At 47.5% G+C, this 17,646-nt stretch overlaps 1 protein-coding gene across 7 annotated transcripts in view; it reads left to right on the top strand.

Moving 5' to 3' along the window:
* PLCG2 (phospholipase C gamma 2) overlaps nucleotides 1–17,646 on the top strand; it is a 184,326-nt gene that overhangs the window by 28,291 nt on the left and 138,389 nt on the right. The gene's annotated exons all lie outside the window — the stretch shown is intronic.

Raw genomic sequence — 17,646 nt, 5'->3', positions numbered from 1 at the left:
CCAGGGTCACTGTATTAGTCTGTTCTCACTGCTATAAAGAGCTACCTGAGACTGGGTAATTTAAAAAGAGAAGAGGTTTAATTGACTCACAGTTCAGCATGGCTGGAGAGGCCCCAGGAAGCTTACAATCATGGTGGAAGGTGAAAGCGGGGCTGGCATGTGACATGGTGAAAGCAGGAACAAGACAGAGAGGGAAGGAGGTGCCACATACTTTTCAACAGCCAGATCTCTCAAGAACTCACTGAGTACTGCAAGGGCAGCACCAAGAGATGGTGCAAAACCGTTAATGAGAAATTCATCCCCATGATCCAGTCACCTTCCACCAGACCCCACCTCCAATACTGAGGATTACAATTCAACATGAAACTAGTGTGGGGACAGATATGCAAACAATATTAGGTTGTTTTTACCTTTTGGCTATTATTAATAGTGCTGCTGTGAACATTCATGTGCAGGATTTTGTGTGGATGTGTTTTCCTTTCTCCTGGGTGTACACCTAGGAGTGGAATTGCTAAGCCATACAGTAACCATTCATTTAAGCATTTGTGACTACATTTAACCTTTTGAGGCACCACCAGCCTATTTTCCAAAAAGGCTGCACTATTTTGCATTTGCCAAGGCCTGTTGGCTGTTTTGGAGGCAAACCCCTCCCCTTAACTTCCAAAGAAGTGAATCCCCAGTGTCCTGAGGTCAGAATGCCCAGGGGACCCTTTTAGAGAGAGAGGGAGGAGGGTCCTGGGAGATTGCACTGGAGAGGCTGTGTGGGCCCAAGCCCACAGCACTGAGTTTGAGTCTCAGCTCTGCCACCTATCACTGTGCGATCTTTTTATTTTATTTTATTATTTTTTGAGATGGAGTCTCCCTCTGTCGCCCAGGCTGGAGTGCAGTGACGTGATCTCGGCTCGCTGCAACCTCCGCCTCCTGGATTTAAGCCATTCTCCTGCCTCAGCCTCCTGAGTAGCTAGGACTACAGGCGCCCACCACCTTGCCCGGCTAATTTTTTGTATTTTTAGTAGAGATAGGGTTTCACTGTGTTAGCCAGGATGGTCTCGATCTTGTGACCTTGTGATCCACCTGCCTCAGTCTCCCAAAGTGCTGGGATTACAGGTGTGAGCTACTGTGCCCGGCCACCACTGTGCAATCTTGAGCAAACTCCATAGCCTCTGTGGGCCTGGCCTCTGTTTCCCCCTCTGCAAAATGGGGCTTATCAGAGCATGCTGGGGAGGCTTCCATGAGATCAGGGGAGACATGAGCTCGGTGTAGTTCATGGCCTATTGGACCTGCCTGATGAAGGTTGCTGCCTGTAAGGTTGGTGGTGTCTACCAGGCATTTTCCTCTAAAATATAATACTCCTCTTCTAGGGGTAAGGAAGGAGTGTGGAGGTGTGTTGTGAGTAGCTCATGGGGGAGGGGGAACCTGTGCTGAACCAGGCCCCACTCTGAGCCCACTGGTGACTTGGACTGGTTGGTTTTGTGGCAGGGAACTGAAACTGTTGCAGACACTCTTGGTGCCTGACCTTATCCCCTCAGCACACACCTCTGCACACCACAAGCCACTTGCTGGAAACACCTGTGACTGTGCTTCGCTAGCCTGTGGTGCAGGATAGACTGGGAGTGCTGGGGTGTTAGTGCCTCCAGAGGTGGCATGGCTGTGTGGGGAATTGGCAGATCAATACCCCAGCACCCTCGCTTTCAGTCAGGACACTCCTGGCTTGTTCTGCACTGGCTCCCAGGCTTTCCCAATGGACTTTGGCTCTATTTGCTCACAGGTGTAATAAGCTTGATGACACATCCTTTATTTCCTGTGCTTCCTTCCCTGTCCACCACCCCATTCCCCTTCCAGTGATTCCTGGGATACCCCCCCAAATAAACTCCTTGCATGTACATTCTTGCCTCAGAGTCTGTTTCTGGGGGAACCCAGATGAAGACAGAGACCCACTTAAACCCTGTGTGAGGAATCACATGGACCAGACTTGGGCTGCCCTGGGACTTGCTCTTTTCTCTGTTCCCTGTGGTATGTGAGCCTGTGTGTGTGCCTACACACGTGTCTTAATCCTCTTACCTGTGATTGGCCAGTCTTGTCACTTCTGTTCTGATTCTAGAGAGAGTGTCTGATGCCCCAGTTATCGCTGCCCTGAGCATTCAGAATTTTTTTGGCTTGGGGGTGGGGTCAGAAACCAGCTCAAGCAAAAAAAAAGAGAATTTACTGGCTCGTGTGGCTGAGACGCATACTGTGTAGCTCACAGCATCCAAGAAGCAACGCCTTTCCCTGCTCTGTTCATATTTCTGCCAGTTTTTGTCCTTCACCATGGTTCTCTCCCTTTTTTTTTTTTTTTTTTTTTTTTGTGAGACGGAGCCTAGTTCTGTCACCAGGCTGGAGTGCAGTGGTGCGGTCTCAGCTCACTGCAACCTCCGCCTCCCAGGTTCAAATGATTCTCCTCCCTCAGCCTCCTGAGTAGCTGGGACTGCCTGCACACACCACCACGCCCAGCTAATTTTGTATTTTAGTAGAGATGGGGTTTCACCATGTTGGCCAGGATGGTTTCTATCTCTTGACCTCGTGATCCGCCTGCCTCAGCCTCCCAAAGTGCTGGGTTTACAGGTGTGAGTCACCGTGCCCAGCCCATGCTTCTCTCCTATCCCAGATGACTCTAGTCTACAGAACAGGTAACGTGGCTGTGAGCAGCCTCATAAGAGACCGTTTTTCTCTCAGCATGTATGCTTGGTCTTCGTTATTTGCAGCATCAGTATTTGTGAATTTGCCTTTCTGCTCCAACTTACTTGCAACCCCCAGACCAGTACTTCTGGCCCTTCTGTGGTCATTCACGGTGATGCAGACTGGTGAAAAATTTGGGTCACCCATTCACACATGCCCTGCTGAGGTCAAACAAATGACACTGCCTTTCTGTTTTAGCTTTCTTTTTGCAAACAGGTGTCCTTTCTGTGGTCCACTTAGTGCCTATTTTCTGCAATTTTTTTTTTTTTTTTTTTTTTGCTGGTGATGTTGCTCTTTAAAATGGCCCCGAGCAAAGTGCATTTATTTCTCATTCTTTCATTCTTCCTGTTATTGATTTGTTCAGTAACAATTTGTGGATTATTTGCTGAGGGCAAAGCACTGTATTGAGTTCTGATAGAAGGAGACAGGGCCTTTAATTTCATTGACCTTATTGTTTAGTGGGAGAGGCAAGCAAAACATTGATCAAATAATTTTGTACATGACTATACTTATAATGAAAATGAAGGTAACTTTTGCTTCCCTCTCTAAGAGGGACCAAGGGAGGTTATGCACCTGACAGGAGCCCAGGGAACAGCAGCAAAACTGATCTAACAGTGGCCTTTCTGGCCCCAGTGGCTGTGCTTTGTGGTCCAAGGCCACATCTAAGCTGCGTCCCAGAGGGACATGAGTGTGCGCTTCCTGGAACGACCCTGAGGTGGTCAGTGTGCTGGGGGAGGTCATGTGGCAGCACGTATGACAGCAGTGTTGGGGTTGAACAAGCCTGGGCTTGCCTCTTGAGTCTCCCATTCTGTCTGTATGACTCCCTCCTTGGGCCTCAGTGTCTACATCTGTCAAATGGGCACACCGGTGGTGCCTTTCTTGTGGGTGGATGTAAAGACTAGAGATCGGGTATGTGAAACTTTTAGCGTAGTGCTCAATTATGAGCACTTTTGTTGGCAGTATCATTGATAGGGGATAGTTTTGCATATCAGGGTTCAGGACTCAAAAGGGAAGGCCATCCCCAGTGTTAGTCACCTGAGAAGATGATGCGCTCCCTAGGCCTGGGAACTGGTTTTAGGATGATGTTTCTGTTTTCTTTTTTCATTTTTAAGGTATTTCTCCTAATGCTATCCCTCCCCTTGCCCCGCAACCCTTGACAGGCCCTGGTGGTGTGTGATGTTCCCCTCCTTGTGTCCATGTGTTCTCATTGTTCAGCTCCCACTGAAGAGTAAGAAAATGAGGTGTTTGGTTTCCTGTTCTTGTGTTAGTTTGCTGAGAATGATGGTTTCCAGCTTCATCCGTGTCCCTGCAAAGGACATGAACTCACCCTTTTTTATGGCTGCATAGTATTCCATGGTGTATATGTGCCATATTTTCTTTATCCAGTCTATCATCGATGGGCATGTGGGTTGGTTCCATGCCTTTGCTATTGTGAACAGTGCTGCAATAAACATATGTGTGCATGTGTCTTTATAGTAGAATGATTTATAATCCTTTGGGTTTATGCCTAGTAATAGGATTGCTGGGTCAAATGGTATTTCTGGTGCTAGATCCTCGAGGAATCGCCACACTGTCTCCCACAATAGTTGAACTAATTTATACTCCTACCAACAGTGTAAAAGGGTTCCTGTTTCTCCGCATCCTCTCCAGCATCTTTTGTTTCCTGACTTTTTAATGATCACCATTCTAACTGGCATGAGATGGTATCTCATTGTAGTTTTGATTTGCATTTCTCTAATGACCAGTGATGATGAGCTTTTTTCATATGTTTTTTGGCTGCATAAATGTCTTCTTTTGAGAAGTGTCTGTTCATATCCTTTGCCCACTTTTTGATGGGGTTTTTTTTTCTTGTAAATTTGTTTAAGTTCTTTGTAGATTCTGGATATTAGCCCTTTGTCAGATGGATAGATTGCAAAATTTTTCTTCCATTCTGTAGGTTGCCTGTTCACTCTGATGATACTTTCTTTTGCTGTGCAGAAGCTCTTTAGCTTAATTAGATCCCAGTTGTCAATTTTGGCTTTTGTTTGCCTTTGCTTTTGGTGTTTTAGTCATGAAGTCTTTGCCCATGCCTATGTCCTGAATAGTATTGCCTAGGTTTTTTTCTAGGGTTTTGTATGGTTTTAGGTCTTATGTTTAAGTCTTTAATCCATCTTGAGTTAATTTTTGTATAAGGCGTAAGGAAGGGGTCTAGTTTCAGTTTTTTGCATATGGCTAGTCAGTTTTCCCAACACCATTTATTAAATAGGGAATCCTTTCCCCGTTGCTTGTTTTTGTCAAGTTTGTCAAAGATCAGATGGTGGTAGATGTGTGGTGTTATTTCTAAGGCTTGTGTTCTGTTGCATTGTTCTATATATCTGTTTTGGTACCAATACCATGCTGTTTTGGTTACTGTAGCCTTGTAGTGTAGTTTGAAGTCAGGTAGCGTGATGCCTGAAGCTTGTTCTTTCTGCTTAGGGTTGTCTTGGTTTTGTGGGCTCTTTTTTGGTTCCATATGAAATTTAAAGTAGTTTTTTCTAATTCTGTGAAGAAAGTCAATGATAGCTTGGTGGGACTAGCATTGAATCTATAAATTACTTTGGGCAGTATGGCCATTTTCACAAATTTGATGCTTCCTATCCATGAGCATGAAATCTTTTTTCATTTATTTGTGTCCTTTCTTATTTCCTTGAGCAGTTGTTTGTAGTTCTCCTTGAAGAGGTCCTTCACATCCCTTGTAAGTTGTATTCCTAGGTATTTTATTCTCTTAGTAGCAATTGTGAATGGGAGTTCACTCATGATTTGGCTCTCTGTTTGTCTGTCATTAGTATACAGAAATGGTTGTGATTTTTACGCATTGATTTTGTATCCTGAGACTGCTGAAATTGCTTATTAGCTTAAGGGGATTTTTCTATAACCGTATAAAAACACAGGAGCTTAAAACAACAATTCTGTGGATCAGCAATTTGGACAGAGCTCAGTCAGTGGGTTTGCTGTTCTGTCTCCCTTGGTGTTGCCTGGAGTCCCTTACCTGAATATATTCAGCTGATGGCCGGGCTGAAAGTTCCCAGGCAGCTTTTTGGGCCACTGGTGCTCCTTTGTGCAGTGTCTCTCCCTGTTCTGTGGCTAGTTTGGGCTTCCTCACAGCATGGTGGTCTCACAGTAGCTGGTCTTCTCTGTGATGGCTTCCAAGGGACAGAAAGCAGAAGCCTGAAACTTTTGCTGTGTTAAAAGCAAGTCACAAGGCCAACCCTGACTCAAGGAAGGGAAATAGATTCTACCTGTTGATGGGAAGAAGTTTGTGGCTATCTTGAATCCACCAGAGATGGAGACCATGGTATCCAGGGGCATCTCTCCGGGCCTTGACCTTGGGTGTGTTGAGTGATAACACACTCAACACACGCCTGGTACGTGAATATTAAGAGGCTGCCCTCCATAAGGAGAAAGGATGAGGGTCTGGGAACCCAGGCTGAGGTCTGTGTGTTTGTGCCAAACTTTGGGGCTAGGATACGAATGTCTTAAGATACAGCGGAGGGGAATGGTACCAGGTCCAAAGGATAGGCTGTCTTTTTGCTTGTTTTCTGGTTATTTCACTGTTCTCCTCAATAGATAATAAGGTCTTCTGAGGGGACCTGCCTGTTTTAGCAGTGCTTCAGGAGCTGAGACAGGGGCAGAGATATAGTCTGGGGTTAGAGTGTTCAGGAGTGGAAGACCTGCAAGGTAGGGTGTAGCGGGGATTGGATTGAAAGACATCCAGGGAAACTGAGTGCAGTGGCTCATGCCTGTAATCCTAGCACTTTTGGGAGACAGAGGTGGGGAGATCACTTGAGGTCAGGAGTTCGAGACCAGCCTGGCCAATATGGTGAAATCCTGTCTCTATAAAACAATACAAAAATTAGCCAGGCATGGTGACGTGTGGCTGTAATCCCAGCTACTCGGGAGGCTGAGGCAGGAGAATCACTTGAACCTGGGAGCTGGAGGTTGCAGTGAACCAAGATCATGCCACTGCACTCCAGCCTGGGCAACAGTACGAGACTCTGTCTCAAAAGAAAAAAAAAAAGACGACCAGGGGGACATGAAGCACAGGGAGAATGGAAAGCAAGGACCCCAGGCTTTTGTCCTGTCTCACTGTTCCCTTGCTGTGTGACCACAGGGAGTTAACCTCTCTGAACCTCAGTTTCAGTTTCTTTGTCTCTGCAGTGGGGATTATGACAATACTCTCCGCATAGAGTTGGGATAAAGATTAAATGAGCCAATACACATTAGGTTTGTAGCACAGGGTTTGTCTAGAGTTCGTGCTGACTAAACGTCAGCTGCTGCAGATGGTGACGATAAGAAGTTACTTTTATTATTATCAGGACTGCTTGTTCCAGTGGCTGTTCCAGCCTGAAAAATCTTCCAAGGCAAAACCAGAGTTGAAGTTAATTTTTAAACGTTTCCTTTTTTCCCTGAGTTATGGAAGGAATGATCATTGGGGAATTCAGGCTTAAAATGAAGCACCTGTGATATGACGGTCCGGAACGCCTGTTCATGCAGAGGGTGGTTATGCGAAGGGAGGAGGTTTTATTGCATATGGGGCCTTACTGGGCTGTGAAGGGAGGGGGTTCTCAGCTCTCCCTGGTGGGCCCAGGCTAGGGCATGGGTCTCCCAGTCCTCACCAAGGGGTCTCAGCCTCAGCAGGTTGGCAGCCACAGAACACAGTGAGATCCTTCTGCGTAGCTGAGCCTCTGATTCCCAGAGGTGAAGATACAGTCCTAGAGTGTATCCCAGGGACCCTGTCTTTCCAGCGGGAAACTGCAGGGGATGAGAGACCACCCCCTGGAACCTTCCTAATTTGCATCTTTAACACTGCCATGGTTGGGGGCTGTTTTCTTCTTCCGCCTGCTTTGCCTGGGCTTTGTTGACTACTCAGCCTGTTGTTCTGAAGTTCTTCTGGCCCTTTCAGAGGCCAAGGGGGCTCAAAAGCCACTCAGAACACAAGTCCCTCTCCAGCTGCTGGGAGTCTGAGCGTGGGAAAATCTAGCCTGATGTTTTTCCAGTTCCCATGCAGGTGGCTCCTTCGATTCTTACAGTCTTCTTGGTGGAAATCTTTGTAGGTCTTAAGTGCGCTATAACTTAGCACTCTTAAATGACCAGACACGGTGGCTCACGCCTGTAATCCCAGCACTTTGGGAGGCCAAGGTGAGTGGATCACCTAAGGTCAGGAGTTCGAGACCAGTCTGGCCAACTTGGTGAAACCCCGTTTTTACTAAAAATACAAAAATTAGCTGGGCGTGGTGAAGTGCGCCTGGAATCCCAGCTACTCAGGAGACTAAGGCAAGAGAATTGCTTGAACCTGGAAGATGGAGGTTGAAGTAAGCCGAGATTGTTCCACTGTACTTCAGCCTTCAGCCTGGGTGACAGAGCAAGACTTCGTCTCAAAAACAAAACAAAAAAAAAAAAAAATAGAGAAAAGAAAAAAAAAATGTCAGGCATGGTGGCTCATGCCTGTAATCCCAACACTTTGAGAGGGTGAGGCGGGCGGATCACTAGGTCAGGAGATTAACACCATCCTGGCTAACACAGTGAAACCCCATCTCTACTAAAGTTACAAAAAATTAGCCAGGCGTGGTGGCAGGCACTTGTAGTCCCAGCTACTTGGGAGGCTGAGGCAGGAGAATGACGTGAATCTGGGAGGCGGAGGCTGCGGTGAGCCGAGATCGCACCAGTGCACTCCAGCCTGGGTGACAGAGCAAGACTCCATCTAAAAAAACAAAAAACAAAAAACAAAACCTTTGTGGACAGGCATGATGGCTCATGCCGGTAATCCCAGCACTTTGGGAGGATGAGGCAGGAGGATCACTTGAGGTCAGGAGTTCAAGACCAGCCTGGCCAATATGGTGAAACTCCGCCTCTACTAAAAATATAAAAATTAGCTGGGCATAGCAGTGTATGCCTGTAATCCCAGCTACTTGGGAGGCAGAGGTGGGAGAATCTCTTGAACCTGGGAGATCGAAGTTGCAGTGATGCCACTACACTCCAGCCTGGGCAACAAAGTAAGGCCCTGTCTCAAAAAACAAACAAAACAAATTAGCCTTCAGATACTGAACTATCTGGCATAGCCTGTTTTGGGGCCATGAAAAGGGTGACCTGGCAAGTCTAAGAAGAAGACCTTGTCCCTCATTATACTATTTTTTTGTTTTTTGAGACAGGGTCTTACTCTGTTGCCCCGGTTGGAGTGCTGTGGTGCAATCATAGCTCATCTGCCGCCTTGACCTCTTGGGCTCAAATGATCCTCCTCCCTCAGCCTCATGAGTAGCTGGGACTACAGGGATGCACCACCGTGCCCAGCTAATTTTAATTTATCTTTTAGTAGAGGTGGAATCTCACTATGTTGTCCAGGCTGGTCTTGAACTCCTGGGCTAAAGCAATCCTCCCATTTGAGTCTCCCAAAGTGCTGGGATTACAGGCATGAGTCACTGTGCCCAGCCAGAAATTATGACTTACCCCCTAGATGCTCGTGTCCAGAAGCAAGAACTGAAAGTGAGGTTGCGCTGTTATCATTAGTGGGAAAACACTAATGTGGCACCTGGGGCCACATCGTGATTCTGCCTCTTTCTAGCTGGGCTAGGGTCTTCTCTGAGCTGCGCTTTTTTTCCTGTGCCATTGCGCAACTACCCATTTATTGCCCAGAAGGCGACAAGCACTGGATGCATTAGATGCTGGTGTCCTTCTTGTGAGTTTTGAGGGCTGGCGGGAAGAGACAGATGGTAAACAGGGAGGTGAAGACAAAGCCCTGTCATTACAAGCGAAGTCAGCACAAGGGACAGGAAGAGCCCACGTGATGGGTGGTCAGGAAAGGCCTCTCTGAGGAGCTTATATTTAGGCCAAGAACCGATGGGAAGAGTTCTCCAGGTGGAGGACTATGCGTCCATTTTCCGTGTATAAAATGGGAATAATATATATATATATATTTTTTTTTGGAGACGGAGTCTCGCTCTGTCGCTTAGGCTGGAGTGCAGTGTCCAGATCTCGGCTCACTGCAAGCTCCGCCTCCCAGGTTTACGCCATTCTCCTGCCTCAGCCTCCCAAGTAGCTGGGACTACAGGCGCCCGCCACCTTGCCCGGCTAGTTTTGTGTATTTTTTTAGTAGAGACGGAGTTTCACCCTGTTAGCCAGATGGTCTCGATCTCCTGACCTCGTGATTTGCCCGTCTTGGCCTCCCAAAGTGCTGGGATTACAGGCTTGAGTCACCGTGCCCAGCCAAAATGGGAATAATATTAGTACCTGTGCCGTGAGGCAGTTATGAAGATAAAATGAATTAGTGCGTGTGAAACACCAATCTTCCACTAAAAACAAAAAGCTGTTTTAGATGTTGATATTATTAGTATTATTTTTGAGAAGGAGTTTCTCTTTTGTTGTCCACATTGGAGTGCATCGTCATGAGGGGTGCTGCACAAGGCACTAGAGTGGTTTTAAATGCCTTTTGTCAGCTGTGTTTAGTGTTGCTACAGCTTCGGTAAACACGACTGGTAAAACAAGAGCCCTCAATCTGTACCTGCCCTTCCAGAAGATGACAAAAGATGTATGCAGAACATCAGAGGGTACCTTGTGATTTTTATTTTATCTATTTATTTTTAAAATTTCAAGTAGAGATGGAGTCTCACTATGTTGCCCAGGCTGGTGTCAAACTCCCAGACTCAAACGACCCTCATGCACTTGGCCTCCCAAAGTGCTGGGATTACAGGCATAAGCCCCTGCACTCGGTTGTGATTCTTTCACTTAACACATTTATTGATAACTTATTACATGTCAGGCCAGGCCAGTGTAGGCAAAAGTGAGACAAGCTCCCTGTGCTTATGAACATGTATCTTCTGTCCCTTATTGTTTGGAGGAGAAGGGGATTAAGTGAACACTTGGAGTTGAGAGCAAAAACCCAAAGGAGAAGTCTGATTCTGGGAGGGAAGGGGCAAGATTAGAGAGACCTGGTTGTCGTCTACTCTCTGTTCCTTCCTATCATGTGGCCTGGGCCCAGTCACTTCCTCTCTGTGGGCCTGTGTCCCCCGATCTGTGAAGTGAGAATTACAACACCTATTTCACAGGGCTTTTGTGAATATTCAGCGAGCTAGTGTGTTAAGCTCTTATTCCTGTTAGGATTGCTTTGGCCCTCTGTGCCTCAGTTTCCTCACTGATGAGGTCCTTTCTGCCTGATCAAGTCTGTGGCACAGTCAGCTCCTCACTTTCTGCCCCTCTGGAGGACATCCCATTAGTCTGTCATTCCATTGTCTCTTTGGGAGTATCGTCATATGGTGGTTATTTATATTTATGTGGGCATTTAATGTTTGTCTTTCTCAGACTGTCAGCTCTTTGAAAGGAGGCTGTTGGTTCCATTCATTGTTCCTGTGTCATGCATGATGACTGGCACATACCAGGTACACCATAGATGCTGTCTGCATGGGTGAATGCCATTCTTCTTCTGCTTATGTCTTGGGGATACTCATCGGCTGCACAGAAATGGAGCTCTGAAGGCCTGAGCTTCGGGAATTATCTGCCTGGTGGGGACTGTGCTTCTGGAGGCTTCAATGGCCTGAACAATAGCCAGGACAGAGCCAACTAGCTGGGCACACCTTTTCTCCACTGCGGCACGCCTCATTGGCACTGTGGGCAGCAGGAAATGGCTGAAATAACTTAAATGATGATGCCCCTTGTCATGAGTTTCCATGGAAACTGAGGGCTGCTGAGCCTGTCACTCTAGCATAAGGGAGGAATGTGGAGGGCAGCCTTATGAGAGTTGGTATTTAGATAGAATATGAATAGGGAGATTTGCTTCGTCTTCTATAAGCTAGTGTGGGCTCATGAATTTTTTTTTTAGTGGGGTGGGGTTCTTTGAATCACAAAAATAAATACAGCTTTTTAGTGAGAACTTAGGGTATTTCCAGCGCTGTCATCTTATTTCATCCTTCCAGGCCTCCCATGAGGCAGGTGTAACTCCTTCAATTTGCAGAGGAAGCTGAGGCTCAGAGAGGTCCAGTGACTTGCTCAAGTCTACACAGCGGGGCATGGGAGTTCAGATCCGCATTCTGGTTGGCCTGACTCTGGGGTTTAGTGGGGGTTGGTGGGGCTTGGGCATGGAAGACAAAGACCCTGTTGGGTGCCGGGCTGCTTCTGGAGATGGATGTGGTGGGTGGATGTCTGGGCAGAGTCGGGACATCCTAGGGGTGTTGTATTCCCAGGTTTGGAGTGAAAACACTGCCTCATATCCATTTTCAGAGCTCGTTACTGAGGCTTCATCTGGTACCAACCCTATGAGGCAAGGGAGCTCCTGCGAATTCCCTTGTGTAGCCAGGCTTGGAGAAGTCAAGGATTTGGTTTGGGGCACCCAGGAAGCCTGAGGCTTAGCCGGGCAGACCTCCTGACTGCTCACTGCCCTGGGATGTGAGATCTTCCCGGCCATCTCTGGAAGGCTGGACTCTATCCCAGCTCAGTTTTTTTTTTTTTTTTTTTTTGAGATGAAGTTTCGCTCTTTTGCCCAGGCTGGAGTACAATGGCATGATCTTGGCTCACTGCAACCTCCACCTTCCGGTTTCAAGCAATTCTCCTGCTTCAGTCTCCTGAGTAGCTGGGATTACAGGCGCCTGCCACCACGTCTGGCTAATTTTTGTATTTTTAGTAGAGATGGGATTTCACCATGTTGGCCAGGCTGGTCTTGAAATACTGACCTTGTGATCCGCCCGCCTCAGCCTCCCAAAGTTCTGGGATTACAGGCATGAGCCACTGTGCCCAGCCCTAGCTCAGTTTTAAAAATTACATTTAGTAGGTCTTATTTTCCATTATCAGAGAAATGCAGATTCATTCTAGAACCTTTGGAAAAGATGGACAAACACAAAAGAAAAGTATCTCCCATTGCTTACCTTCCAGGGAGCACTGGACCCAAACTAGCATCTGGCTGCTTTTCTCTGAAGATGTCCTATTTCATCTTTAAGGATTATGATCTAGGTGATGGAAGATGTGCTTCATATTTTAAGAACATTGAAAAATGAACCTTATTTCATATTTAATTTATATACAATAAAAGGCACTCATTTTAAGTACATAGTTTGATACATTTTGACACGTGTAGACATGTGTAACCAGCGCCCTAATTGAGACAAAGAACACCTTCCATCGCAGGAGAGCGGGTTCCCTCACTTCCCTCTGCAGTCAGCAGCCCCCAACCCTCCCCAGCATGCACACACCCTGCCCCAGGCCACCCCAACCTACTTTCAGTCATCCAGCCTTCTTCCTTGGTTTTAGAATTTCATAAACGTGAAATGATACAGTAGACTGTGTTTTGTATTCAACCTCTTTTGTGGAACGTTCTGAAGATTCACCCATGTTGTTGCTGGTGTTGGTAGTTTCTTTTCTATTGCTGGGCAGCATTCCAGTGACTGAATATACCACCGCCTCCCCCCGCCTTCTCCTGATGGGAGATCTTGGGCCACATCAGTTTTACCCTCTATATAATGGGGAAACATTACCCACCTTTTTTTTTTTTTGAGACAGAGTCTCGCTCTGTTACCCAGGTTGGAGTGCAGTGGCACGATCTCGGCCCACTGCACCCTCCGCCTCCCGGGTTCAAGCAGTCCTCCCGCCTCAGCCTCCTGAGTAGCTGGGATTACAGGTGCACACCATCATGCCTGGCTAATTTTTGTATTTTTAGAAGAGACGGGGTCTCATCATGTTGCCTAGGCTAGTCTAGAACTCCTGACATCAAATGATCCACCTGCCTCGGCCTCCCAAAGTGCTGGGATTACAGGTGTGAACCACCGCGCCTGGCCACATTACATGCTTTATCAGATTGTTATGAGGATTGAGTTAACATGTCAGTGATTACAATAATGCCTGGCACATAGCAGATGCTAAATATCATAGTAATAATAATGGATTGTTGTCTCTTGCTGTGGAACAAACCACCCCAAGGCATAGTGGTGAATACTGGAGGTATTTCCAGTTTGGGGCTCTTGAATAATATGAATGAATGAATGAATGAATGAATGAAATAATACAAATGTACACGTGTAGTTGGGCAGCCTCGGTGGCTGTTGCCTTCCTCGAGGGCTTGAATACGGTGTGTCTTGGTGGTCGGCTGACAGGCAGCCATTGCCTGTTCTAAGATGGGTGGTTTTCCTTTTGAGGTGGATCCTGGGGGCTCCTGGCTGCTCAGTGCTGGCCCTACTTGTTGCCTTGTGTCCTGCTCTGAGTCTGGCTTGGGTCTTGCTGAGCTGACCAGCCCATTTAAGCCTCAGGAAGTGGCCTCTGTAGAAAAAAAATGTATAAGCAGCGGGTGGTGAACAGATCAGTGGAGCGCAGAGCCCCAAAATAGATCTTTCTCTGCTAACTCGCCAAGCAAGTGGGGGCAGTGGCAAATGCTTTGCATAATTTCCTACCCAAAAGAAAAGGTTTTACTGCAAAAAACTTTTGGGGACCCCTCCCCTCTCAAAATAAACTCAGAAAGATCCAAGATGTTTTTATTCAGAGCGGCACAAAGAGAGAGCCAGACAGGCCTGGGGTTCCATCCCAGATCCACCATATGCAGGCTGTGTGATTTTGGGCAAATTCCTTAACTTCTCTGAGCCTTCTCTTTTCCTGTGTTAACTAGCGAAGATGAGACTAGAATCTCCAATGTGTATGCAAAGCACCCTTGTGCTGCAGAGATGCTGTAAATAGGGAGGGTCTTTTTTTCTTCCTTTTTCATTTTTCCCCTCTGTGCTTGTCCTAGAGCTTGTTTTCAGTTTCTCTTAGCTTTGTCAAGTGTGGTGGGGTGTGGGGGGTTGAAATTTGGCTTTCTTGGGAAGATGTTCCAAAACTGTCTTTGAAATAATACTCTCGTCCTCTGCAGATCAGTGGGCAGGGTGTGGAAGGGTAGGCATAGGTGGTAGGCTTGAATGATGGCCCCCCAAGAGATGTCCATGTCCTGCTCCCCGGAAACTGTGGATATGTCATGTTACTTGGTAAAGAGGACCTTGCAGATGAAATTAAGTGAAGAAGGTTGAGATGGGAAAGTATTCTGGGTTACCCAGGTGGATCCCGTGTAATCACAGGGTCCTTTTAAGAAAAAGGCAGGGCCAGGGGCAGTGGCTCAGGCCTGTAATCCCGGCACTTTGGGAGGCCGAGACGGGTGGATCCAGTGTAATCACAGGGTCCTTTTAAGAAAAAGGCGGGGCCGGGGGCAGTGGCTCAGGCCTGTAATCCCGGCACTTTGGGAGGCCGAGACGGGTGGATCATCTGAGATCAGCAGTTCGAGACCAGCTTGGTCAACATGGCGAAACCCCGTCTCCACTAAAAGTACAAAAATTAGCTGGGCGTGATGGTGTGCACCTGTAGTCCCAGCTACTTAGGAGGCTGAGGCAGGAGAATCACTTGAACTTGGGAGGCAAAGGATGCAGTGAGCTAAGTTTGTGCCACTGCACTGCAGCCTGGGCTCTTTTTTTGAGATTCCATCTCAAAAAAAGAAAAGAAAAGAAAAAGGCGGGAGATGAGAGTGAGTAGAAGACAATGGCAGAATGGTGGCACCAGAGGTTGGAGTGATGTGCTTTGAAGGCAGAGGAAGAGGCCGCACGCCCACGGTTGCAGACGGTCACTACAAGGTGAAAATGGCCAGGAAGCAGGTTTTCCCTCGGAGCCTCCAGAAAGAACCAGTGCTGCCGACACCTAGGTTTTAGCCCCGTGAGACTGGTTTTGCCCTAGGAGCTGAACAATGGTAAATGTGTGTTGCTTTAAGCCACTGAGTTTGTGGTGATTGGTGCAGCAGCCGGGGCCTGTGTTGCTGTGGTTTCACAGGAAGGTGGCCTCTTGGATGATGGCACCTTATGGCCATTTTTATGTTTCTGCCTTTCTGACGTGGATGTATTGTTTTCAGTCCAGCCTAGGGGAGGTCTGGCTTCGCCGGGGCTTTACCTCGAGACTGGATCTCCGCAGTCAGGCCTCTGGTGAGCCCCTGTGGCCATGGGAGCGGCAGCAGAGAGGCTTCCTCTCTCGACAGAAACACAGAAGTGAGCTGCTTGCTCGCAGAGACCAGGCTTCCTGTCTGGCCAGTCCCTGAAATGCTGCTCCCCACCCCTTACCCCATGAGAGTCCAGGTGAAGATTCAGTGGGGGCAGGGCTGCACTGTCTGATCTCTGAAGTGAACCCTTCCCTGTCTAGCTTGGATTTGTGTTGAAGGCTTTAAGATGACTGTCTTCTTGTTTATTTACTTTTAAGAGACAGGATCTGGCTCTGTTGCCCAGGCTGGAGTGCAGTAGTGAGATCATAGCTCACTGTAGCCTCAAACTCCTGGGCTCAAGCAATCTTCCCACCTCAGTCTCTCAAGTAGCTGAGACTACAGATGTGCACCACCATGCCCAGCTACATGTTTTTTCCCCTTATAGAGACAGGGTCTTTCTACGTTGCCCAGGCTGACCTTGAATTCCTGGCCTAAAGCAGTACCCCCATCTTGGTGTCGCAAAGTGCTGGGATTACAGGCATGAACCACTGCACCCAGCCAACTATTTTTTCTTTTGTTTTCTTTTCCTTTTTTTTCCTTCTTTTCTTTTCTTTTTCTTCCTTCTTTTCTTCTCTCCTTCCCTCCTTCCTTTCCTCCCTTTCCTTCCTTTCCTTCCTTTCCTTCCTTCCTTCTCTCTTTCTCTCTTTCTTTCATAGACTTTCACTCTTGTCACCCAGGCTGGAGTGCAGTGGCATGATCTCAGCTCACCGCAACCTCTACCTCTTGGGTTCCAGTGATTCTCCTGCCTCAGCCTCCCAAGTAGCTGGGATGACAGGCATGTGCCACCACACCCAGCTAGTTTTTGTATTTTTAGTAGAGACAGGGTTTCACCACGTTGGCCAGGCTGGTCGTGAACTCCTGATCTTTAGTAATCCACTCACCTCAGCCTTTCAAAGTGCTGGGATTACAAGCGTGAGCCACTGCACATGGCCCCAGCCAACTATTTACTTATGATTTGCCAGCAAACAGCCTCTGGGGTTGTGACTGTTACAAAGCACCTCCAGCTTTTGTGGAGCCAGGTCTGGCTGGGACTTTTTGTTGAAATCATGTTTGGATCTCTCTCACGCCTTCTCACCGTGTTCCAAATGTGCCACACTGGTGAGATAACGGGGTGTGGGAGGGACTGGGCGTTCAGATTCAGCAGTCATAATTAAAGAGCAACACTGAGGCCAGGATGGCTAGGATCCTCTCATAGCTGCCATGTGACCTCTGGTCTTTTTGTCCTTCCCATGACATCACCTTTCATTGCATGGTGACTCCCTGCATAGATCCCCAAAGGTGTTCATGTCCTAATCCTTGGAACCTGTGGATATGTTACATTATGTGGCCAAGGGGATTTTGCACGTGTGATTAAGGGAAAGATCTTGAGATGGGGAGATTCTCCTGCATGACCCAGGTAGGCCCAATGTAATTACAAGGTTCTTTAAAAGAGGGAGGTAGGAGGTCAGAGTCAGGGAGAAATTGCAGGATTCTGGCTTTGAAGGTGGAGGAAGGGGCCACAAGCCAAGAAATGCAGGTGGCCTCTAGAGCTGAGAAAGGCAATGGGTCGATTCTCCCTTGGAGCCTCCAGAAGGAACTCAGCCCTGCTGATTCCTTGGTCTTAGCCCAGCGAGACCCCTTGGAGCCTCCAGAAGGAACACAACCCTGCTGGTTCCTTGGTCTTAGCCCAGCGAGACCCGTTTTGGAAATCAGACCTGCATAATTGCAAGATGGTAAATTTGTGATGTTGTAAGCCACTAGGTTTATGGGGCCATCCTGGCCTCAGTCATGCTTACTTGGGAGTGTGTTTATTTCCTCTTACTGCCCTAATGTTTTAGATTAGATCTGAGGAGAAACTCTAATCTTTCTTTCTTTCTTTCTTTTTTTTTGAGACAGAGTCTCGCTGTGTCATGCAGGCTGGAGTACAACGGTACGATTTTGGCTCACTGCAACCTCTGCCTCCTGGGTTCAAGCCA

Source organism: Papio anubis, chromosome 18, assembly GCF_008728515.1.
Source record: "Papio anubis isolate 15944 chromosome 18, Panubis1.0, whole genome shotgun sequence".
Classification (NCBI taxonomy): domain Eukaryota; kingdom Metazoa; phylum Chordata; class Mammalia; order Primates; family Cercopithecidae; genus Papio; species Papio anubis.
Note: the sequence above shows the minus strand (reverse complement) of the source record. Positions and strands in the feature narration are given on the sequence as shown.